The sequence below is a fragment of the Rhinatrema bivittatum genome, chromosome 2 (assembly GCF_901001135.1).
Source record: "Rhinatrema bivittatum chromosome 2, aRhiBiv1.1, whole genome shotgun sequence".
NCBI classification, from domain to species: domain Eukaryota; kingdom Metazoa; phylum Chordata; class Amphibia; order Gymnophiona; family Rhinatrematidae; genus Rhinatrema; species Rhinatrema bivittatum.
This window is the reverse complement of record NC_042616.1, coordinates 568,568,833-568,594,534: the sequence shown is the minus strand read 5'-3', so window position 1 is coordinate 568,594,534 and position 25,702 is coordinate 568,568,833. Positions and strand designations below refer to the sequence as shown.

The window sequence follows — 25,702 nt, the reverse complement described above, 5'->3', positions numbered from 1 at the left end:
TTTTGTGTGTCTCAATAATCTACAGTGGTCAAATTGGCATGCATCGCCAGTGTCTAGGGGTGCCAGAATCCTAAATCTGTCACTCGTAAAACCGTAAAGTAAAAGCACAGAACAAGACTCAAAACCTACTTCAATAAACATCAAAAGATTGAAATCAGTAGTCAAATATACTTAAAAGTTAGACGCAAAATTCAAGGTTAAAACCAGCAATAGGTATACGTGAAACAAGAATACAGCAGGGAATAGAACTGAACCAAAATCACATTGAAATAACCAAGTTTTAATTAACTTCCTAAAAGGCAAGTAGTTCTTGGTTAGATGTGCCTTCCTTGAAACAGAGTTCCAAAGAGACAGACCAACAACAAAAGTATCTAGAATGAGGCAAGACACAAACTTTTGGAAAAGAAATACTACATGCCTTACCTAAGATTGTTAAAACTGAGATTCCATATGATATCGCACAGCTCTGCTGTGCGATATCATATGGATATCATAGGAAAGAACCCTATGTTTGGGGAGAGACAACCAAAACATTAGAACTGAAGTGATATGGTATAGTTGGTAATATTGATTGAGCTAATTGAAGCAAGAAAGCAATTCCTATCTAATAAATACGAACTATTTCATCGATGACCCAGACTGGACCAATAGGAGACAATGACAGGCACAGTGAATGAATGGAAGCGAATGGCATTGTTGAAGGATGGGTTAATGTTGTTCTTAAAATAGAAAACTCAGGCCACCCATTATCTATTTTGTTAAATGTGTGAGCACACCAACAGAGTCAAGGTGCTGCTCAAAACTGTAAATGTTCTATATAATTGAAAGTTTTTTATTTTGCCCATAATAAACACAGAAATAAAGGTCCATAAACAAATTATATAAGGCAATACCTTTTTATTGGATTAACAATACACTTCATGACTAGAGCTATACTCTCTTCATCTCCGGAAAGCAAAAGATAATATTGGGTGAATATACACATGAATCACAGATTACATGACAATGGTGGTGTGAAAGTGAATCGGGGAAAAGCAGCGGTGGTGGTGGCAGCAGTGGGGTGCTGATGTTTGCCCATATTAAAATTAATAAAAAGAATACAGGACTGGGAATCAAGAAAGCTTGTAGGTTCAAGTATTCGTTCATTCACAGAATCCATCTTTCTCTCAGTTGCTGTGTGCAAGATAACTTCAACTTCTTCCTGAAAGAGTGTTCATTGTTTTAGGCTAATGGATTAATCTGGCTCTTCAAAATTAATTAAATGTAAATTGGGGCAATATATATATATATATATTTTTTTTTTTGTGCATGTAATACAATTTTAAGGGTAAACCCTCTCTCTCTGTCTCTCCTGCTCTCATTTCAATGAAGTCCCTGTAGTTCTAAGCACTTAGAACATCCTAGAATTGTTTGTCAGTGCCTGATAAATCACTTACAGCTCGATCCAGTAAAGTCCGCGGGAGAGCGGACGAACGCCCGCTCTCCCGGCGCGCGCACCGGCCCCTCGCCGGTGCGCGCTATCCAGTATTTAAATGAGGCGACGCGGTGCAAACGGGGAAAAGGAGGCGCTAGGGACACTAGCGCGTCCCTAGCGCCTCCTTTTGGCCTGGAGCGGCGGCTGTCAGCGGGTTTGACAGCCGACGCTCAATTTTGCCGGCGTCGGTTCTCGAGCCCGCTGACAGCCACGGGCTCGGAAACCGGACGCCGGCAAAATTGAGCGTCCGGTTTTCGGCCCGACAGCCGCGGGCCGAATTCAAAATTTTTTTTTATTTTTTTTTTTACTTTTTTTTACTTTTGGGGACCTCCGACTTAATATCGCTATGATATTAAGTCGGAGGGTGCACAGAAAAGCAGTTTTTACTGCTTTTCTGTGCACTTCCCTGGCGCCGGAAGAAATTAGCGCCGACCTTTGGGCGGCGCTAATTTCTTAGAGTAAAATGTGCGGCTTGGCTGCACATTTTACTTACTGGATCGCTAGGGAATACCTAATAGGGCCATCAACATGCATTTGCATGTTGAGGGCGCTATTAGGTGCCGCGGGCGGGCCGCGTGTTTTCCTCCCCTTACTGAATAAGGGGTAAGGGAAAACACGCGTCCAGAGCAGGGTGACAGTGCGCTCCGACGGAGCACACTTTACTGGATCGAGCTGTTATGAAGCACAAGTGAAGAAGACTTGAATAACAGCTGAATGGATTATCTGATCATCGGTCAGGCTCCAGGTTATTCTTCAGGTGCTCTGATGTTTGTAAGGGAACAGTGTCCTGTGTCTACATGAGTGGGGTTATATACCCTAGTAAAACAGAGCAGCCTAAATCTAAAGCCTCTTCCGGATGAACTGCGGAGTCTGAGGTTTGTTTTCAGTGTCTAAGGTAAGGAGTAGGCTTTGAGGACGGCCACGCAATTGCAGAAAGCGCTTGTCGCTGCAGCAGAGAATTTGAGAGAAAACCATGCAAGAGCTTCACTCAACTGAGGTTTGAGCAGAATATATAACGGTTTTATTTTGTTAACAATGGGAGCCATTACTATGTCAGATTTGTATGACAAGACATTCTATCTTACTGCTTCGTTTTGGGGGTTTGGTTTTTTTTGTTTGTTTGCTTCATTTTGTAGAAGTTGGTTTGTGGTTTTCAACATATGTTGCCTCCTAGTCTGTAATCAGAAAATGAATAGCTGCCACCATCCAAAAGTCACATGTGCATGATCTGTTTCTGCATTGCGCTTGTGTGGTCTGCTGTGAGAGCCCCCTGACCCTGGCTCTTTTCCTTGTACCGTCGTCGCTTCTCTGTTTTCTCCAGCAGCCGCTACACTGCGGTTCAAGTTTGGCGAGTGGTTTATTTTTCTGACATTGTTTGAATTTCTTTTATTTGATGACAACTAAAACGCAGAGTATATCCAGCTATAAAAAGCAACCTGGAATCATCCTGCTATAAAATTGCATCTTACCATTAGCTGCTGTTTTGTCTGCTGCTCATTTTCTATTCATCATCGTCTGAATTTTGTAAAGCAGTTTGAAGCTAGTAATTTCAATCTGTGGTTTCATTTGGCTTCTAATTCTTCCTGGTATTTAAAAATAATATAGGTTTCCTTCTGGAATAGCCTGAAAACTTCAGGCAGCTTGAATCCTCCTTTTGTTGTACCATAGAGAGTTTTGTTTTATTTCTTCTGCACTATGGGGCCTGTTTGCTAAGCTGCAATGCGTGGTAACATGTTAACTGCGTGTTATTAGTGAATAGGACCAATTGCCACTAACGGGAGCTGCGGTAGATAATGCAAGTTCCTCTGCTTTGAGGGTTAGTATGTAGACCCTGTGTTTGCCAAGTGCCTTTGTGATATCTTTATTCATAGAAGCTTAGAATATAAAAGCAGATAAGGACCATTAGGCTCATCTAGTCTGCCCCCTCTGCTTCCTGAGACCAGGCCATAGTCTTCTGGCTTTCCCCCCTACTTCTATATAGCAAAGGATCATACGTGCTCATCTTATATTCTATTCCTGTTTATGCCTCCCCCCACCTCCCCTGGGAGGCTGTTTCATGCATCCACTGCCCTCTCCCTGAGATAGCAATAATATTCATATGTTGTGTTGCGGATTTGTGCCACTGGCCACTCTCCCAGTCGCAATCCGGCTGGAATTCTTTGGTTATATAAGAAACTGAATCACTGGTTAAGTCTCTGGGATGCATTTCCATGGTCCCGTTGCCCAACTCCTCCTTGCAGTTTTGCCAGTTCCACCCTCGAATGCTCCCCAGGCCGTGTACTCTAGTCTCTATTTCCTGTACTATACCCTGTTCCTTTCAGGGTGTCATAGCTACGGATTCAAATCCTCTCACCCCAGTTGGTGAGCTGAGCTAAAGCACACACAGTCCCAGGTTATCCCGGTAGTTTAAAATCTCTATAGCTTTTCTTTATCAAATCACATCAATCTCAAACTCATACAAAAGGAAAGCAACTCTTGCCTTAATCATGTATGCTACTCACAGTTGCTTCCTGCACAGCCTAAGCTGCTCTCTATAGGCCTGGTTCTTAGGGAACCAGGCCCTACTGCCACCTCCCACCGTAATCTGCAGCTGAGGTTTGTGCTTCCCCTTTCACCATGGCTGCAACTACATCCACCCCACAGCAGTGTTCACTTAAAACTCCTGACCTGCAGCCTCCATGTCTGTGTCCTCTTCTGGAGGGAGTCTCCCAAGTCCATCAGCTCCAGCTCATCCTTAGAGTTTCTCAACACCTCCATCTGCATCTCCTCTATCTCTTCATCTGGTTCTTGTAGAGCTCCTTCATGTTCCTGCCCTGCCCTTCCTTCAGACAAGCTTACACCCTTCTCCCACCATGCCCAGGCTCTCTCGTCCTTTCGATAGGGCTAAGCCTGGGAAGTTCCTCACCTTCTAGAACCCCTGTGCCTCCTGGGAGTTGGAGTCCACCTCCTATTCTGATTTCTTTTACATACTGGATCTCCTTCCCAGGTTTTCCTTACAGCCTGCCTTCTTGTATTTACCAGGGGAATATAATGCCCTCCCCAGCTCAGAAATGGCCAAAATGCAATTTGCAAAATGAATCACGAATTGCGTTACAGCCGTTTCGGGCACATCACATAGCTTAACTCCAGGAAAAAAGGTGTAGTTATTTCCGGCGTTAAAACCGTGCGACAGCAGGCGTTATGCTATCGCACTTAGCGATATCGTCCCTCATGTTAATTAATCCCGCCCAAACCCCTCCCTAATCCCAAATATTTGCATTCGCGCTGTGTGATAGTACTATTATCAAATGTGTTATGACGTTTACGCGTGCGTTAACGCCATAGCACATTTTGATGAATGACCATGATGTGTGTGAGTACATCAGCACTGTGTTTTCTCATTAATCAATACTTTCCCCTCTCCTCCCCATGTTCCCCCTCAGTATTGAAACCTTCTGTCCCAGACGGCATGCCTGCATGGCACTGGTCCCCTCACTGATCCCGAGGGCTGGGGAAAGCTGTATGGTCTTTCCTGTCTCCCCACAGGCTCGAGCGCCTGAGCCCCATCAGACGGTAGATTCGAATGTCAGTCTGCCGCACTGCGGAGCTATGACAGAATCCACAGGGTCAAACACGGATCCACTGCCTCCCTGCGGCCAGGTTTTTTTTTTTTTTTTTTTTTTTGGGTATGCAGAGTTTACATGTACAAGATGTACTTTTTCTCATCCTCCTGCATTCACCTTTCTTTGGGACCAATGTATCTGCCTGCTCATGGCTGTTTGAATTGTTAGTCAGTGCAGTTGTGATCGTATACAAGTGTGAGACAAAATCCGCCAAAGTTTTTCTTTTGTGGTTTTTTGAAGCTACTGTAAAATGGCTTTCATCTTGAAAGGATTTTTTTTTTTTTTTGTTAATTTAACTTAACCCTCAAAAAATGTACATACAATAATGAATGTGATCTAAAAGTTATACTGTCAATATCATTTCGCTAGTTTTGCTAATGACCTTCCTTAAGGCGAAAATTTGTTTGCATCAAATTACTGGTTTAACTAGAGTTGGACACAGAGAGTGAAAATGTAATTCACTGTTGCAGGGAATCACCAATATATATACCCACGTCACCAAAATGTCATTGTTAAATGGAATGCTTTAATTCTATGGTAGTTATATAGCATAGATTGGCTGAGAAGCAATGTTGGCAGGGGACTCTAGCACGCCAGGGCTTGGCAACCCCTGGGCACATCCACTCGCTGAAGAACGCCATCACCTTGAGGATTTTGAAAATGTGTGGGCTGACTCTGCTGGTCCTCTCCCCCTCCACCCAGTGGTATTTAAAATTCAGAAGCTGCTGGATTTGCGTCCCCTGCGCTGGCACTATCGCCGTTATTTGGACCCAGGCAAAAAAAAAAAAAAGATTGCAGATCCCTGGCCGGTGCCTGTCTGTGGGAACAGGAAAGGTCAGGTTCTGTCTTAATGCAGCGCACAGGGAAGGAAGGCGGAAGGGTTCGGCCTCTCTTTATTTGGAAATAGGTCAGGAGAACGGCGCATTGTCCTCTCGTTGTAAAAACAAGCCATGGGGGGTGTCTTTGAGGGCAACAAACAGGGAAGTTTGTTGTTAAGGGCAGCAGTGTGCTTTTATTATTTTTTAGGTCCTGGGGATGGAGCTTGTTACAAGAGTCAGCTGACGTCTGTAGCAGCCCCTTCCGCTCTCACTTTACCACCTCGTCCTATACAAATGGTGGGACCTGCAGCTTCACCTCATTACCATATTTGTTTGCGGTTTCATTTTAGTTGGTTAATGACTGTAGAATTAAAAAGTCATGTGGAGGGAAGATACATACAGACGGAGGAGCATTCTGATAGCCCCCCCTGAATCATGGTAAAGAGAGAGAAGGTGGTCTTCACTGCTTGCTCAAATCCCTCCTGAGTTTTGCTTCAAATTGAAGTGATTAACTTCCTTGTGTCTGGGGCATGCGAGCTTTGTGCCGAGCTTGACAGCATTCAAGATTCTCTGCCCACATAAACCATTACATTCTACTTAACCTTTGGTTCCACTGTCTGGCGAAATATTAGATAATAGGGAAAGGGCTTATCTTACCTGCGTCTGCACTGACAAATATGGAGGCTTTTCAGTAAAAATGCTAATGCGCATGGGGGTCCTTTTTTTCCTGGTTAGAATAAGAATGAGCCCGGTGCTTGTCTTGTCCTGTTGACAGTGGTCCGTGCACATGGCGTGATTTCCATACCACCCAGACACTTGGAGTGCCTAATGTGCACCTGTCTAGCCAACACATCAGCTTCCCCAGAGCGGAGAGCAGGAGTTTGTCATTGAGACTCATTTGCAATGTATCAGGAGACTCTTCTGCTTGTCCTCTTTCAGTGCAAATACTGTGAGCTGCACATAGATTTTTTAATTTTCCAAGACAAATGACCATCCTTTGGTTTGACTTGATTTCTGTTGCTTAAAATACCATTTTTTAATCTTTTTATATGTATGTATATGTGTGTGTGTGTATATACATACATACTCTATATACATACTGTATATATGAGTGTGTGCATATATACATACAGTATATATGCCGGCGCGCGCATGTTATAAAAGCCGATGGCCGCATGCACGCCGGATTTTGGCCCGTGACTCTCGCGTGCGGGGGGGGGGGGGATTTTTAGCAAAATACGTGTGGCGACGCAATCGGGCCTCCCCCAGTTCCCACCTAGTCTGCTCCAATTAAGGAGGGGACTGGGAGGGAACTTTCCTATCCCTAACCCTACCCTTCCTACCTCTTTCCCTCTCCTCCCCGACCCCTAATTTAGCCCTACCTATCCCTAATTTTTTTATTTTAATACTTACTGCTTCCTGGCAGCAGAAGTAATCTCCATGCGCCGGCGCTTCCCTGGGACAACAGCTAATGGTGCTGTCCCGGCCCACCCCCCTGCCCCACCCCTCCCCACCCAGACCACGCCTCCCTGACCCGCCCCTCCCCACCCAGACCACGTCTCCCTGACCCGGCCCTTTTTCAGGGCCCGGCATTTTGACGCGTAACGGGGGTCGTTCTAAAATGTATGCAGCGTGTGCAAGGCCCGGCCACGCGCATACCCCCCCTCCCTATTTTTTTACACACGTGGCCCTTTTAAAATCGGGCCGATAGTGAAATATAGACTATGTTAGATTATACTATCACTGGTGTTCACTGTTTTCTCTTAAGAAGGGAGTATAATTTTTTTTTTGTTTGGCGCGGCAGTTTCCCCCAGCTCCCTTGGCCTTCCAGCTCAGTTTACAATCTGCTTCTGCTGGGGCTGTGGAGCCGTGAGACTGCAGTTGCCTTAACCTTCTTCCCCTTTCATCTGTCCCAGCCATTGCAGCTGCCCTCTTCAGACAGAGAGCACGTTCCGCAGCTTCCTCCAAGACCTGGCTCCCGCACTCCCTGAGTCTGACCACTAGGTGTTGCCATCGAGCGCTGCTTGGGGACCTCCCTTCTTCTCCGAGCTGTGAATGCTGCTTCCACAGCATCCTCAACCCTGGCCGACTCAAAGAACAAAAATAAGTCTTGATATTCGATCCTGGTCTCCTGCATGCTCTGCACATAACACTGCCACCAGGCCGGCACAGGGCATGAGATATTAATTATTTCCCAAAAAGTCCAATCTGTATTTTTTATGAAGCAATTTATTCCTCCCATTTGAAACTGTAGCTCCTGTTTGAGCCATTTTGCCTCTTACTCTGCTCGTCTCACCACCTGCAAGCTCTTCCATTCTGAACTTCCTATCTATTGTTAAAATGTGTTTTAAATGGCCTGTGTCTGAGAAACCCCCAGCTTGAAATCTAAGTTAATGGATCAGAAAAGTGCCACGCATAGCACTTCCAGGCAGCAGTAATTCTGTGTGTCTGCTCCATTTTCTGAGTGCGAGAACTACTAAGTTTAACCTCATTGCATCTGTTTTAATGATATCACAGTAGATACTGTTTTTTATTGCCTTATTAGGCTATAGTGGAATTTCTGTTTTGATCATATGTGCTGTAAAATCCTGAATTTATATGTGTGTATGTGTGTGTGTGTGTGTGTTATGCACATTGAGGTCCTTTTTCCTGGTTAGAAAAAGAATGGACCTAATGCTTGTCATATTCTGTTGAAAATGGTCCAAACATGCAATGTGATTTTCATAGAAAATCATTTATTTCCATATATATAAAGACTCTGTGGTCTTCTACTATAAAATGATTGGATCCAGTCTTTAAATCAGAGGTGGTATTACCCAGATCTGTGCATTCCTGAGTGCTGATGCAGTTATAGTACGTGCCTACCACGGAATATGAAGACCTGAGTGACGCTGGGACAGCCTCTTGCGGGAGAGAGAGAGGCACAGGCAGAATCCCAGCGGTTCACTGGAGAGACGGAGTCAGTGAAGTGATGCAAAAGCCTGTCTCGGGGGAATTAGGGAAAATGGTTTCTTTTAGCCCAGATCTTCATTACTTCAGATCTGTTATCGCTGATCTTCTGTCCACAATTTGGCAGCATGGGATTATAGAGTGGATCATTTTTAAAGGAATTTCCTCAGGTAACTAAGTTACACCTGGGTAAATTCCACAGGCTGAAAATTGCCTTCCCCTCACTGGCCAGATGTATTCATGCTGTTTCACAGTGTGTCTAATTTTAGGCTTTCAAAAAGGAACGGGGCTGGGAGATATCAAAGGAAATAGAGTACTTGAGGGGGTTTAATTTTGAAATCCCCATATATACTTTACCATGCAACAACAAAATCCCGCAGTCTGTGCTGGCCCAAAATTTTCAAAGGGAAATTCTGGTGGAAGTTCAGATATTTGAGTTTTCAACAATTGGAAACAAAAATTGTATAGTCATTACATTCCACCTTACTTAAGAACCTAAGTTGCCATACTGGGTTAGACAAGGGTCCATCAAGCCCAGCATCCTGTTTTCAACAGTGGCCAGTCCAGGTCACAGGTACCCAGCAAGATCCTGAACAGTAGATAGATTCCATGCTGCTAACACCCAAGAATAAGTAGTGGCTTTACTCAAGTCTACCTGGTTAATAACAGTTTATCACTTCTCCAGGAACTTGTCCAAACCTTTTTCAAACCCAGCTATGCTAACTGCTTTTACTATATCCTCCTGCAATGAACTCCAGAGTTTAATTGTGCGTAGGGTGAAAAATAATTTTTTCCGATTTGTTTTAAATGTGCTACTTACTAACTTCATGGAGTGTCCCATAGTTTTTTAAAAAAGAGTAAATAACTGATTCACATTTACATAAGAACATAAGAACATAAGAAAATGCCATACTGGGTCAGACCAAGGGTCCATCAAGCCCAGCATCCTGTTTCCAACAGTGGCCAATCCAGGCCATAAGAACCTGGCAAGTACCCAAAAACTAAGTCTATTCCATGTAACCATTGCTAATGGCAGTGGCTATTCTCTAAGTGAACTTAATAGCAGGTAATGGACTTCTCCTCCAAGAACTTATCCAATCCTTTTTTAAACACAGCTATACTAACTGCACGAACCACATTCTCTGGCAACAAATTCCAGAGTTTAATTGTGCGTTGAGTAAAAAAGAACTTTCTCCGATTAGTTTTAAATGTGCCCCATGCTAACTTCATGGAGTGTCCCCTAGTCCTTCTACTATCCGAAAGAGTAAATAACCGATTCACATCTACCCGTTCTAGACCTCTCATGATTTTAAACACCTCTATCATATCCCCCCTCATGTTCTATTTAACTCATGATTTTATAGATCTCTGTCAGCATCTCTTCTCCAAGGTGAACAGCCTTAACCTCTCTAGCCTTTCCTCATAGGGAGCTGTTCCATCCCCTTTATCATTTTGATCACTCTTCATTGTACCTTTTCCAGTTCAACTATAACTTTTTTTAGATGTGGTGACCAGAATTGCACATAGTACTCTAGATGAGTTCTCACCATCGAGCACTACAGAGGTGTTATGACATTCTCCTTTTTATTTTCCATTTCTTTCCTAATAATTTCCTATATTCTGTGTGCTTTTTTGACTGCAGCCATATTCTGAGGATTTCAAACTATTGTCCACAATGACGTCCATATTCTTTTCTTGGCTGGTAACTCTTAATATGGAACCTAATATTGTATAAGTAAAATGTTGGTTTCTTTTCCCTATGTGCATCAGTTACTGTTGTCCACCTTAAATTTCATCTACCATTCAGATGCTTAATCTCCCAGTCTTGCAAGGTCCTCCAATCATATGCCATCTGCATATGTATGAAATGCAATGTTGTATGTCCCAAAAGCGTTTCATCTTATCTCATTTATTGGTTATCAACACATAAAAAAGTGAACCCTCAATAAAATTCACATACAACATCAGGCAACGATTTACACTTCCCAGTGTCCCATATCCATGGTGCAATTTTACCCGTAAACAGTACCCCCCCCCCCCCCCCCCCATCAATCCCTTGCAAAGCAATATATTCCACTACATTCCCACTTGCTCACTTGCTTCATCTTGTATACGGCCCATCATTAGCAAAAGTTATATTATCAATAATCAATAAGAATCAAACTCCTAGCTTTGTATGGCAGTGACTGTGTTAGGACAACAGTCCTTGCTGATGGTAGGGGGCAGCCCTCCGGCTACTCTGAAGGCTTTTTGGACTGGCGTTGATGACATGGACCCCAGTGTGGTAAGGTAACATAAGGTGCCTCTCTGTGAACCCAAGAGGCTACCTTGGCCAAGGGCAGAATTTCCAGGAAGGTACCAACGATCACTATAGCTACTCCGTTGTTGCTCCAGCAGAGAAGGCACAGATGCAGATGGTCCGGAGGTCCAGACAGATCCCCGAGCAAGGAAGAAGAGCAAGACAGGTACTAGCATACGTCGGGACAACCAGCGAGCAGCAGAGTCCAAGAGACAATCCGGGGTCTGGATAGGCAGCAGGCAAACAAGATCCAAAAGACTTTGGGGTCGAGGTAGGCAACAAACAGGCAGAATCCAGAATGATCCGAGGTCCAGGCAGGCAGCAAGCAGACAGGAACCAGAACACTGAAATCCAGGCGCCCAATGAACAGGAAGGAGCATCCAGAACCAGGCACAGCAAGCAAGGCAGGAACCAGGAACAGGCCAAGAGAACCTGCTGCCAAGGCAAGGAGGCCCATTTCTGACTGGATAAGTAGTCTGGAGCATGTGATATCATCATCTGTGTGAATGTCCAGCTCTCCAGTTATGCGGGCCAATGCACACGTGCGCCTGTGCGTCCCTGCACTGGGTCTTAGTAACGAACATGTCAGGGTGCCCACTGGTGGTTCCCTGCCATGCAATGAGCATCCGAAGCCAGGGATTCTGGGAAGGTGGTTGGATTCTGATAGACTGCTTATAAAAATCCCAGATTTGTAGAAAAATTGTCTTCTTCCTAGTTAGATCAGATTGATCTACATATTTCTCATATATACACATTTGATGGAGTTGATTTCTGCATTGCATCAATGTTGGTATATCCTCCAGCACTCTAGTATAGCCTTCTTCGGTAGCAAAAGAGCTTTACAAATCCAAATTTTCAAAAACTTCAGACTTTCCACAATCCCCTGTAGATTGTCAAAATGAAGTATCTTCACTTGTAAAGGCAACTACACATTTGTGATCTTATAAATATAATTTACTACAGCTTTCCAAAATGTACTAATTTATGGGCAGTGCCAAAATTGGTGTTCCAAGGTCTCAGGTACAGACTTACATTTAACATGTCTCCAAAACCAAAATTTTCATAACACAAGCTAACTTTTGAGAAATATAATTCCTCATCAAAAATTTCTACTGTACTTCACGTAAAGCAACATTACAGGTCAGTGATCATAAACATTATGCATATTGAGCTTCCATGATTTGTAAATCTAGTTCCTGCCCCCAGCTTAACAGAAGTTTGTCGTATCCCTGTTGTAAAGGTGGACCATTGAACCGAGACGAGGTTGATGCTGCCTGCTAGGGAGGAGCCCTGCAGGTCCTTATCGTCGGTAAGCAGAACTGGTCGAAGCGGAGACCCAACAGGACCTTCACCTATACCAGCCCTCGTACCTCGCAGGCTGAGCTCTTGGGTGCCGGAGCTGGCTAGACTTAGCGGGTCTCCGATGGCAAAGACTCCCACGAAAGAAGAGGCCAGGCTGCGGTCAAGTGAAGTCCAGAAGATGAACCGGGGTCGAGGAGGCGGCGAGCAGGCAAAGTCCAGAAGACGTACTGAGGTTGAGGCAGGCAGCAAGCAGGCAAAGTCCAGAAGACGTACTGGGGTTGAGGCAGGCAGCAAGCAGGTGCAGGCCAGAAAATGTACCAGGGTCGAAGCCAGGAAGCAATCCAAAGGAACAATAAGACAAGGGAGAGGAGAAGGAACCTGGAACTCAGAGGCAGGAACATGCACCCAGCTACTCCAAAGAGCTCAACCTATTGCTGAGGCATCCAATGCAGGTCTGCCTGGGCCTTAAACAGTAAGGCCTAGATGACGTCATCATTGGGCACCATAGGAGGTTTTCCACCTGCGGGTGCTTTAAGTAACAGAAGGACGCACATGCACGCATCTAGGGATACTCGCACAATGGAGCGGCGTCCCTGGTGCGGCACACCCCACTGTACCTGGCAGCCTGCCATGCCTAGAGCCTGACGGTTACGGCAGCAGTGGCTTCCCTGCCTCTCGATACTCTTGTTAAGAGCGGCCAACTACGGACCTGCTCCGCGGTCGGCCGAGTGCAACAATCCCCTGGGTTGTTTCCTCTCCATCAAAGTATGGTACAAGGAAGATATGGTTTGATGAATTGGATCTTTTATATCAAACATATCTGACAAAAATTCCCTATGTGGGTTTGACCAGTCCTTAATTCCAAGTGACCCAATATAATGTCTGATCTGCATATAGGCATAGAAATGCTTGTGTTCCAAATCAAACTCAGTTGCCAAATCTTGAAAAGATTATATATGTCCCTCTTCATCTAACAGCTGCAAAATAACATTCAGCCTCTGAGCAACCCACAGTGAGAAAATTCAGCTTTGATTCCCAGGCAAAAATGTTTTATTACCTAAAATGAGCAAAATTTGTGAGGTAGAACTATTCAAACTGAGCACAGAACAAAAATATCACCAAGTTCGGACCAGCGGGGTGACCAAAGGAATCTTTCTATGATTACCAGGCAAATGAGCCAGAGAGAAATGTAAAACATACCCAAGACTTAATGGAAAAAGATAATCTGTCTCAAGCTCAATGGGAATATAAAAATGTGTCCTCAACATCCAATCAGAAACATGGCGTAAGTTTCGTACAATATTGTAGAGCTTCAACTCAGCCATTTCCATGCCCCCTGTATCCCATTTATCTATTTATTTAGCCAGTGTGATTCTGGGTTTGGAGCCCTTCCACAAATAGCCTCTCATCAACCTCCTCAACTGACGTAGACCTTAGTTTAGTAAATAACATGGGATAGTTTGAAACATATATAGTCATTTGGGAAGAATGCCCGCCAAAGATATTGGAAAATCTTTCCAATCTTGGAGCAGAGTTTTTGTTTCCCGCAGTACTTTTTAGAAATTAACTCTATATAACTGAGCTGGGTCTCGATATATGGTTATCCCCCGAATAAGTGAATGACTCTGGCACCCTCCGTATGGGGAAGTCTGCATCCCACATATGTCACATTTGATCTTCTGCAGGCAATATCTCAGACTTTCCCATGTTCAGTTTCAGTCCCACTAACTTACTATAATCAGAAAATTCGGGCATAAGAGCTCGCAACTGGGTCCACTGTATGAAGAAGAATGTTATTAATATTAACATTACCCCTAATTTTCATTAAAAGAGGTTCTAAAGATAAAATAAACAGTAACAGGGATAAGAGGCACCACTGCCTAGTGCTTCAACCTCAGTGGATATCCATTGAGCGAAACTTATTCAGTATAATTTATGCCCTCAGATCACTATAAAGCACTTTTACTATTTTGACAAAAAATCCCCCTATCCCAAAAGGCCTGCAAGGTCTCAAACTTAAAGTCCCACTTGAGCCGGTCAAACACTTTTTCAGCATCCAGGCTTAACAGTATAGATGGTACTGGCTTCCACTGACTACTGTCCAATGAAGCAATGATCTTGCATATGTTTAATATGGAGTGGTGGTCCTTATCAAACCCTGCCTGATCACCTTCAATCAGTGTGGGCAAGATCTCCGTCAGGTGATTCGCCATGATCTTCACTAGGAGTTTTATATGAAAACTCAGTAAAGAAATAGGTCAATAGGAAGCAGGAATAGAGGGATCCTTGCCAGCCTTTGGTAGTACCAAAATGGATGCCTTATTAGGTGCTAAAGGAAAATGCCCCAGATCAATTAAACATTTGCAATAGTGGGGAGGAAATATTTTGAACCAACAATTTATAGAATTCAGCAGAGAATCCATCTGAGCCAGGAGCTTTTAATAGTTTAGCTACTTGAATCTCTCATTGAATCTCTTGAATCTGCAAAGGTTGATTAAGTTGTGCTAACTGATCTGCTGTTATGCTAGGATGGTTAGCAAATTGTAAGTAATTGCAAATATCTTGCACAGTCCCGGGAGCTTCTGTATGCAAGGTCTGATAATATTCTTGAAATGCTGTGCAAATATCTGTTCCAGAATTCACCAAGGTCCCCGAGCTGTTCCAAACTACTGGATAAATTTTGAACCAGTCCAGTTTTTAGTCAAATTAGCTAGGGACCTGCCAATCTTATTGCCAAATTGGTAAAACTTGCATTTGTAATATATTATACCCATCTTTGCCCACTGGTGAAACAAAGTATTTAAAGTAGTTTGTGTGGCAACAAATTTAGTCTTGTGTTCCTCACTAGAAAGGCAATCATAATTTTTTTTTGTCTTAAGCTGCTTCTCTAGAGATAATATAGCTAAAGAGATTGCCTGGGCTTCATCTTTTAATAACAAGTTATTTTCTCTGTGGTTTGGAGCTGACTGAGTGCCAAGAAAACTCCCATCCTCTCCCCTACTGTGGTTCTGCACTACATGGATCCTATCAGAGGACTGCACCCTGCTTGCAGCAGCTGTCTGGTGGCTCATTGGAGGGTGGGGGAGCAGCCAAGGAGCTTCACTTTTCAGTGGACTAGGTTCAGAGTCTCTTTAATTTATTTGTATTTATTCAGTTTGTCTGCCACCTTTCTAGAAATAGCTCAAGGTGACGACCAGTAAATAATAAAGAATTCATGACATCCAATAAACAATATCATAAAAACCATATATAAAATGCAAAAATTAAAGTAACCAAATAGTTCTAAAATAAAAAAAGTCCTCCATATATACATACAATATATATCCTGAATCATCAAATAAATACTTATAAATTTATGAAAATATAACATTTAAGATATGGATATAAGATGTTACTGTTATTTCCTAATAAAGGAGCCAAAAAGCTGCAAGTAAAGGTGAATTCTAATTCTTCAAAACAAGTAAAAGTTTCAAGGAAGAGAAACAACTAAGGTGCTCTTTAAACAAGAGTTTTCTGCTGGCTTCCACCATCACTGGTTTCTGTTTGTTTGGATTCTTTTTCTTTTAAGGTTTATTTTATAATCCGTGAAATAAATTTCAGCTATTAAAAAAAAATAAAATAAAATAACGGTGTAGGTGTTTCCTACTTTTCTTGGGCTTGAATAATTGAAATCTGATAATGGCGTGCTGTGAAGCGGAGTGCCCAGAGTGCCTGCAATTACACGGGGTGCTCCTTCCAGTTCAGGGGTGGTGAGAGTGGGGGAATTCCTAGTCTTGGAGTACTGCTTGATACTGCCCTGACATATAAATGTCAGATCGGGGCAGTTGCAAAATCATTCTTTTTTTTTTTTTTAAACTATGTTTGATAAGGCAGCTAAAGCCTTATTCTTCTGCAACAGACTTCAGAACTGTGTCGCAATCTCTTGAGCTTTCTAGTATTGATTATTGCAATGTGGTTTCACGGGTTGATCAGGAGGCCTTTTGCGAGTGTGCCCATTGATTCAGAATACTGTGGCTCAGTTGATCACTGGTTGCGATTTACGAGATCCTGTTTCTCCACCCTTAGAGTGCCTTCGTTGATTCCCTGTTATCTAGAGGATTGGATTCAAGGGGATAACTTTGAAAGGAGAGGCTCCTAGCTAGCTTCGAAAGAATTTAAAGATATACTCGCCTATTTGACCCTTGTGTTCTTCACGGATCACGATAACATTAAACATAAAAATGCAAAATGGGCCACAGTTGATAGTAGTTTTAATTTGGTGATTTATGTGTAATTTTTTTTTTTTAATGGTTGTTTTGTCTATAATGTTTTTGTATTTTTATGTTCAATGTTACTGTAATCCTCTTAGAACGTTTATACTGGATATGTGGAATATAAAGACTTCTTAATAAATACATAGGAGCAGACCACTTCACACTAGTATCTGAGTGTTTGAAAAATGGTTATTTAGGGTTGCCATACTATAGATTTAACCTTTGTGACTGCCTCTTCAGTTCCCCATGTTTCTTGCTGTGGAAGAACATTTTCATCTGCTCTGAACATAGTTCTTATGCCAGTGTTTTTATACTCTGTTGCATTCTTGCTTTCTAGCTTACTAGTTGTAATTTTTGTAGCATATGACCCCATTTGCTGGGATAACCAAAAACAAAGATGCTGCCATGCATGAACTTCCCAGTGCATGCATTGTCCTGAAAGCTCATTTACCTCAAGATCTTTTTTTTTTTTTTTTTTTATCTGTCCAGTATAAAGTATCGCAATCTACAAAGACTCTAGCTTTCTCCAGGTCCAACCATAGTTACTAGGACTCTGCTTTAAATTGACAGAAAGACTTTACACCTAGTCAGATGAGAGCTGTGGTGTTTTTTGGTGTCCTGTGTCAGGGAATTGCCAGTGATGATGACTCAGGCCTGATTTATGTTACGCGTACCGTCCGCGGTAGACCCGCGGCATGGCCCCCTCACCTTTTTCAGTGACTCCAGCCTCTGGTTCCTCCTCGCTGGTGGCGGTGGGCCATCAGCTTTGTCCTCGGGCCTCCCCCAGTGTTTCTGGCTCTGCCACAGTCCCTGGCATTCCCGGTCCTGCTTCCACTTCTCGTTGGGGCTCTCCACATTCCACCTGCCGACGGTGGGGACCCATAGGTCCTTACCTATGGGGTGCATCAACCCCACCTCGGCCCAAGGGTCCACCACCGGTACAACAATTTAGCTTCATTATGTGCCAGTCACTTGAACGGTCAGGAAGTGCTCTTTAAATAAGAGCTTTCTGTTGCCTTCCGTAGCCGCGTGCGCATGTGTGTGTGTGTGTTGGGGAGGGAGAGCACGTTTAAGCTTTATTTTAAAGCGCATGAAATAAATTTCAGATTAAAAAATAAATAATGGTGCAGGTGTTTCCTACTTTTCTTGGGCTAGAATAATTGAAATCTGATATGGCGTGCTATGAGATTTTAAAAGAAAGAGAAATTAAAATAAACTTGACTTTTAACTGCTGGCTCATTGTTATCTGGTTTCATCCTGTTTGTTTTAGAGCTGTTGGCATAAGCCTGAACAATTTCATATATTGAGTACCACGAAGGTACTTTCTGCTATGAAAACCAGTAATGTCATTCACATTAGGAATTGATTTTTCAGTTTTTTATTTATGAGGCTTATGCTCTAACCAATGGAAAGTTGTCTAACGTCAAGCAGGCTCCCACTGGTATATATCCCTGGGGGTAAAATATAGCATGGGATGCCTTATTAAGTCAAATCTGAAAGGTTATTTCTCTCTAATATTTGTGACTTCTTTTGAGTCTTGGGCTTCCCAGTTGCCTTCTGCCTCCTGTAGGACCCTATTGGGAAATTCTCTCACAAGGAGAGAAAACAAGATATCTTGCTGTATTACTTTCAAAAAGTCAAAGCGAAAAATTAATTTTTCCCCCTCAACAGGGCAGCAGCTGTGTTAAAAATCTGCTAGGATTTCATGAAGTGCGCAATCAGAAATTAAGACCACTTACTAACCGATCCAGAAGTAAATATTTATATTTTATAATCATTTATGAACTGCAGTAAGGATGAAAATGTAATCCTTTAAGTACTATGCAGAGTAAATGCATTTGTACACATTTTTTTATTTACATTTTTGTTTATAAAGTGTGGAACTCAACATCTTCTTTTTTTTTTTTTTTTTTTAAATTGCTCAGGAGATTGGGTATGAATAGATAACTAAGATTCCCAGTCTTGACCTAATCTAGTAGATAAAGGCAGATACAAAATATAATTGGCCCATCCGCACTGTCCAGTCATTCTGACCTTCACTGCTAAGACTACAGTCCAACTGCCAACTGTAGGAGCCTCACCACTTGTTCCCTATCCAAGAGTTTTACTGTCTTCCTCTTTGGTCCTCCACAAATCATGGTAGATAAATATGCAATTTCCCATACTTTGTCCAACACCCAGCCCCGCTCCCTTATATCTTTCCACCAACCTTTGTAATAATCTAAACAGCTGCCAAAACTGCTGAGGCTGTTTCTGGTTCGTATGCTCCAGGCCCAGTATCATTTTGGTAGTCTTTCTCTGATCCGTCCTCTGAATGTCCATATATGTCCTCCAGAACTGTACATAATGCAGGAGCTCACTAGTGCTTCATACAAGGGCAGTATTACCTCCTGTTTATTGATGATGATACTTCAGCTTATGCAACTCGGCATACTATTTAGCCTTTGTTGTTGCTTTTTTACATCAAATGGCTACTTGCAAATCATCTGAAGTGATTACTTGCAGCTTTGCTTCTTGTTTAACAGTTTCCAGTTCTTTCACGCTTTTTTAGCACCGTAGCTCATTTCTAAACCCTTGACCATTCTTCCGCTTTTTCAAAGCCCCTTTCGTTATTTCTGCCCTTTCCAATGTGTTACAGAATTTTATCTTCTATCACAGGAAAAAGGTGTCTCTAAGTGTGTAATGTGGAAACCTCTAACACTGGGAGGTTCCAGTGGAGTGGGGTCAATTTTTAAGTGTCAGATAGGGTCCATCCCATACAGCATACATCTTAGTCCAAGACCTATAAAAGTGACTCCATGAGTCACGCGGAAGGATTTCATCCAGAGGAGCAAGGGACAGGCAGCAAGGGCTGTGGCTGTCCTAGCTCTTGAAAGGGAAGGGGGAGGGCGGTGCTTGCCTTTCCTGAGAAGGTTTTACTCTCTCAAATGGTTGGAGTGAGTTCCAAGAGGAGTATATAAGCAATGTGCTGGAAGGTTTCTTTCCCAAGTCCAAAGGGAGAAGGAGACTTATATGAGAGACTAAGTGAATGATACCATTTCTGAGTGGAAGAAGAAAAGCTTCTTGTTTGCTCAGGGTCCTACAGGAGAAAGTTCCCTGAACAAGAGGAGGTCCCAGTTCCTACCAGTTGCTCAGGCTGTATGAGACTCTGTATTTTGTCTTTTCTGGACTGTTTAATCTCTCCAAACTACTTCTTCTAATTTTGTATTGTTGAAACCCTTTGATGTTGTCTTCAATAAAATAGTTCTGTTATGGAACACCACCCATTGTATGAACGAACTTCTTTTATTGAGAGACTGTGTGGTGATCCCTTGAGCCTTGCACCTTCTTTCTCTGCAAGGCCCACTGAAGAATTCTGATTCCAAGATGCAACCAGTTGTTCCCCACTCTGCGGCATCGGAAGGCAGCCCTCTTGCCTGTTTCAGGGAGTGCTCCGAGAAAGGGGGTTACATGAAAATAAGGATATTTTTCCCTCAAGTTCCTTTCTAATGTTGCTAATAATCCACCTAGATGGATTGTTACAAATTTTATTAGCTGTATATAAAAACTTTGAAATAAATAAATAAAATAAATGTTGAAAAGGACCATCCTGGCATGAAGCCCAGGAGTTACTTTACCTTCACCAGAGTGGCCTCCATTAACTGTCATGGTCTGCTTTTTGTCACTCACCAGTTCCTCATCCATTCACAACTTTCTGCCTTACTGTAAGGCAGGGGAGTTCTCAACCTAGTCCTCAGGACACACCTAGACAATCAGGTTTTCAAGATAGCCATAATGAATATGCATGAAATACGTTTGCATGCACTGTTTTCATTATATGCAAATTTATTTCATTCATATTCATTGTGGATATCCTGGAACCCTGAAAGGCTTGAATATGTATGTTTTAGCAGTAGTATAGAGGAACTCTCTTGAAGGTAACATTATTTAATGAATTACTTTGACCCGGCTGAAAATTCCCCTCCCTATGATTAAGTGTAGTAGTTATATTGATAATGTTTACATGAACTGTGACTCTAGTTTCCCCTGTCGAGAATAGGATGCTTGTTTGAGTCCTGGTTCTAGCTTATTGAAAGGATTTTTTATGCTGTATTATTTATATGATGCATTTTGATTGCTGTAGTTATTTCTTGATGTAAACTGCTTTGGATTGAACATGTTTCAAGGAAGGCACTATAAAAGTATCTCTGTCCCTTCAGGACTATCACCTCTGACATTTCACCAGAGTGAATCAAGCATTTATCTCCACACTAGCTCTTGCATACCTAATCACACAGAAGAGCAGCACTTGCCTGAAGGCTGACCAAAGCTGAATCCAGAAGAGGATGTGGTAGATGTGAACAGAATGTCAGAAAGGTGCTGAAGTGGCTGTTTGTCAGTTGTTTTCTTGACTCAGCTGTCACCTGTTGTATTGCAGTATCTTTGGTTCGGGCCCCCTAGAGTTTCATAATCAGTCCCAGGAGATCTGGGAGGAGCAGACAAAACAATGGTGCCATGTCACTGCAGCTTCCTTTTTTTCCCCTTCCTTATGACCCTTTCAGTCATGTAGTTATAAACATTAAACAATGAATCTTGAGAGAAAGCAAAACTGAGCATCGGTCACACATGCACGGCACCAAAATAACTGATGGTATTTCAGAATACAAGAAACAAGTTTAATTTCCCCCTTTTTTTTCCACGACTAGTTTGTTTTCTTACCACCTCCGCACCGCCTCCTACCTCTGGATCTGCTATAATACTTAAAATAACACATAACGTGGCAATGTCTTCTGACTTCTGAAAGACTGACAGCAGTTGTGTGCCAAGTTAGACGATATGTGCTGACACCCCCTAAGTACCTAACAAGGGGCATGGGATAAACACTGTGGATCCCTAAAGGCCAGAGGATGGGAATAAATTAAAAAAGCTTGGGGGTAACCTGCACGGAGCGGTAGTTACTACCTTGGAAAGCTTGTAGTTACACGATGTTAGGTTCCATATTAGGAGCTACCACCCAGGAAAAAGATCTAGGCATCATAGTGGATAATACTTTGAAATCATCGGCTCAGTGTGCTACAGCAGCCAAAAAAAACCAAACAGAATGTTAGGAATTATTAGGAAGGGAATGGTTAATAAAACGGAAAAAGTCATAATGCCTCTATATCGCTCCATGTTTTTATTTATTTATTTTATTTAGAGTTTTTATATACCGGCAATCATGAAAACATATCTTGCTGGTTTACATAGAATGGGGGTGCAATAAAATACATAGAACTTAAGAACAAAGAACTAGAACTGTGGTGACAGAAGGTACAGTTACATTTAACAAGGTGGCCAAACTTGGAGTAGGAAAAATAGAAAAGAGGATAGAAAATGGTTAAACAATATACAATTTAAATGTAGTATACAAAATGTTGAGACCGCACCTTGAATACTGTGTACAATTCTGGTCGCCACATCTCAAAAAAGATATAGTTGCGATGGAGAAGGTACAAATAAAGGGGATGAAACTGCTTCCCTTTGAGGAAAGACTAAAGAGGTTAGGACTGTTCAGCTTAGAGAAGAGATGGCTGAGGAGGGATATGATAGAGGTCTTTAAGATCATGAGAGGTCTTGAACGAGTAGATGTAAATCGGTTATTTACACTTTCGAATAATAGAAGGACTAGGGGGCATTCCATAAGTTAGCAAGTAGCCCATTTAAGACTAATCGGAGAAAATTCTTTTTCACTCAACGCACAATAAAGCTCTGGAATTTGTTGCCAGAGGATGTGGTTAGTGCAGTTAGTGTAGCTGGGTTCAAAAACGTTTTGGATAAGTTCTTGGAGGAGAAGTCCATTAATGGCTATTAATCAAGTTTACATAGGGCTAGATTTAAAAGCCCTGCGCGCGTAAATCCTGCCGGATTTACGCGTGCAGGGCACTCCCGTGCCAGCACACCTATTTTGCATAGGCCACCGGCACACGCAAAGCCCCGGGACGTGCGTAAGTCCCGGGGCTTTGTAAAAGGGGAGGGGGGGTCAGGGGGGCAGTCCGGGGGTGTGGCAACGGTTCAGGGGCGGGCCGGGAGGGCAGTCCCGAGTCCCCCAAGTTACGCCGATTTCGGAGCGGCCTCGGAGGGAACAGAGGCAGGCTGCGCAGCTCGGCGCGCGCAGGCTGCCGATTTTGCGCAACCTTGCGCGCGCCGACCCCAGATTTTATAACATACGCGCGGCTACGCGCGTATCTTATAAAATCCGGTGTACGTTTGTTCACGTGCGCGTATGTTTTTAAGATCTACCTCTTAGGGAATAGCCACTGCTATTAATTGCATCAGTAGCATGGGATCTTCTTAGTGTTTGGGTAATTGCCAGGTTCTTGTGGCCTGGTTTGGCCTCTGTTGGAAACAGGATGCTGGGCTTGATGGACCCTTGGTTTGACCCAGCATGGCAATTTATTATGTTCTTAAGCATGCTGGGAAGACTAGATGGACCATTTTGGTCTTTTTCTGCCATCATTACTATGTTACCATGTTACTAATACACAGTAGAACTGAAGTATACATGTTGTCTTGTTATATTCATTCCCAATAAGTCTTATCATAATTTTCGTAGACCCTTTAACATAATAAGGGGCGGATTTTAAGAGCCCTGCTCGCGTAAATCCGCCCGGATTTATGCGAGCAGGGCCTTGCGCGCCAGCACGCTTATTTTCCATAGGCCTGCCGGCGCGCACAGAGCCCCGGGATTCGCGTAAGTCCCGGGGTTTTTCGAGGGGGGGCGTGTCGGGGGCGTGTCGGGGGCGGGGCCGATCGGTTTGGGGGCGGGACGTGACATTTCGGGGGCGGGCCCGGGGGGCGTGGTTTCGGCTCGGGGCGGTCCAGGGGCGTGGTTTCGGCTTGGGGCAGTCTGGGGGCGTGGCCGCGCCCTCCAGAACCGCCCCCAGGTCGCGTCTCGGCGCGCTAGCGGCCCGCTGGCGCGCGGGGATTTACTTCTCCCTCAGGGAGGCGTAAATCCCCCGACAAAGGTAGGGGGGGGGTTAGATAGAGGAAGGGAGGAGAAGGTGAGGGGAGGGCGAAAGCGAGTTCCCTCCGAGGCCGCTCCGATTTCGGAGCGGCCTTGGAGGGAACGGAGGCAGGCTGCGCGGCTTGGCGCGCGCCGGCTGCACAAAATCGGCAGCCTTGCGCGCGCCGATCCTGGATTTTAGCAGATACGCGCGGCTACGTGCGTATCTACTAAAATCCAGCGTACTTTTGTTTGCGCCTGGTGCGCCAACAAAAGTACGCGAAGGCGCACTTTTTTAAAATCTACCCCTAAGCCTTTTACATTCATGACTGACTGACACACTGGAGTAGTCATGAGTCATTTCATTGGATCTAGTAACTTTCGACACCATGAGCAGTCTCAGCAGGATTTCATTAATAAAATAAGGGTGAACTGAAACATTTTCCTGTGCAAGAAACTTGGTAAACAACTGCAATGAACAGCATATAGCAGCACATGTGGCAGTATCTATTATCTTTCAGTAAAGTGTTGAGCTTGGGTTATCTTGGTCAGTAATTACCGCTTGGGTCCATAAATCTTGATTCTGTATTCAATAAATGTCAATATCTGTTCATTTTGACATTGCTGAAAGAATATTTTCCCTATTTTTTTGGAAACAATTCTGATGAGTTAGTTTATGTTTATTTGCTCACAGATGAACAGTACTAATGTCCCGATAGTTTTTTTATACATAGAAAAAATAGAATATGAAGGCAGTTAAGGACTGTAAGGCCTATTTTGCCTATCTTAATGAAAGAGCACAGGCCTTACTTGCTCTGTGACTTCAATTTTCCTTCCATACAACTAATCTCTGTACTACTCCCATGCTTTCTTGAATACTGTTACCATTTTTGTTCCCATAGTTACCCCACCCAATAACACCTCTCCACCCCTAATGGGATTTGCTTTGCTTTGTATCCTGGCTCTGGAATATGCACTGTTAAGGAACAGTAATTACAATAGCACATATCAGATTCCTCTGGAGGTGTTTACACTTAATCACCAATTTGCCCTGTTTTATTTACACTGGCTATCTCCCGCAGGTACCATCCTAGTTTCTCCCTCACACAAAGACAAAAGAAAAAGAAATTTGGCAACTGTCGGGTTACCACAGGCTTCAGGCCTACAGAACTGAACACTGTTCATAAGTTAACTCGCTGTAACAGTGCTTTCCAGCTAAGTTGTCATATGACAAGAAGGACCCATGTACGTGTCTGTGAAGGTGCTGTTATGAAAATAGTACTGTTGTAGAACAGGAATTAACATGATGACCAGAGAGATCACTGGGGCAGTAGCATCAAGGATGACCAAAGACTCAGAGCCTTGAGTATGCAAACAGCACTTACTCCTAGTTGGCTGTATAATGTTACAGGACATTACAGACTGCTTAAGGAAATGCCATGTTGCTTATATCTTGCTTATGACTCATTGGCTGATGAATACGAAGGGAACTTTGTGCATCTATACCTTTGAGCTATTTGAATTTCTCCAATCTCCTCATCTTTTCTCCAAGTTATACATTAGGTTCTTAGTCCCACCTCATAGAAACATGACAACAGAAAAAAAAATGCATATGGTTTATCTAGTCTGCCCATCTGCCCAACCAGTTTAGCATTACAAATCCAATCACTCCCTCAGAGATCCCCTTTATTTATACCCTGCTTTCCTGAATTCAGGTACCATTTTTGTCTCTACCACCTCCACTGGAAGGCTGTTCTATATACTGTATTCACTATCCTCTCTGTAAAGAAATATATCATAAGATTACTCCTGACTCTACGCCCTTTCCAACTCATCCCATCACCCCTTGTTCTAGAGCCTTCTTTCCACTGAAAGAGGCTCATCTTCTGGATGGATCATTTGGTCTTTATCTGCCATCATTTACTGTGTTATTATGTGCTACTTACACCTTCAACTTCATCTCAGGGGTTAAATAAAATTTAACAAAACATATGGTGACTTCCAATGAACTGAATTTCAGGGAGCATTTTCTCTTGAGGAAAAC

The 25,702-nt window shown here is 43.2% G+C and overlaps 1 protein-coding gene across 4 annotated transcripts in view; it reads left to right on the top strand.

Moving 5' to 3' along the window:
• The window catches only part of LDLRAD4 (low density lipoprotein receptor class A domain containing 4), a 963,403-nt gene that overhangs the window by 832,724 nt on the left and 104,977 nt on the right, over window positions 1–25,702 (top strand). The window contains exon 1 of one of the 4 annotated variants that reach the window (XM_029590935.1): window positions 2,075–2,369. The exons of the other annotated variants lie outside the window; for them this stretch is intronic. The gene's annotated coding sequence lies outside the window, so the exon portion shown is untranslated. Of the gene's footprint in view, window positions 1–2,074; window positions 2,370–25,702 lie in introns of those variants that run through there. 4 annotated transcript variants of the gene reach the window in all.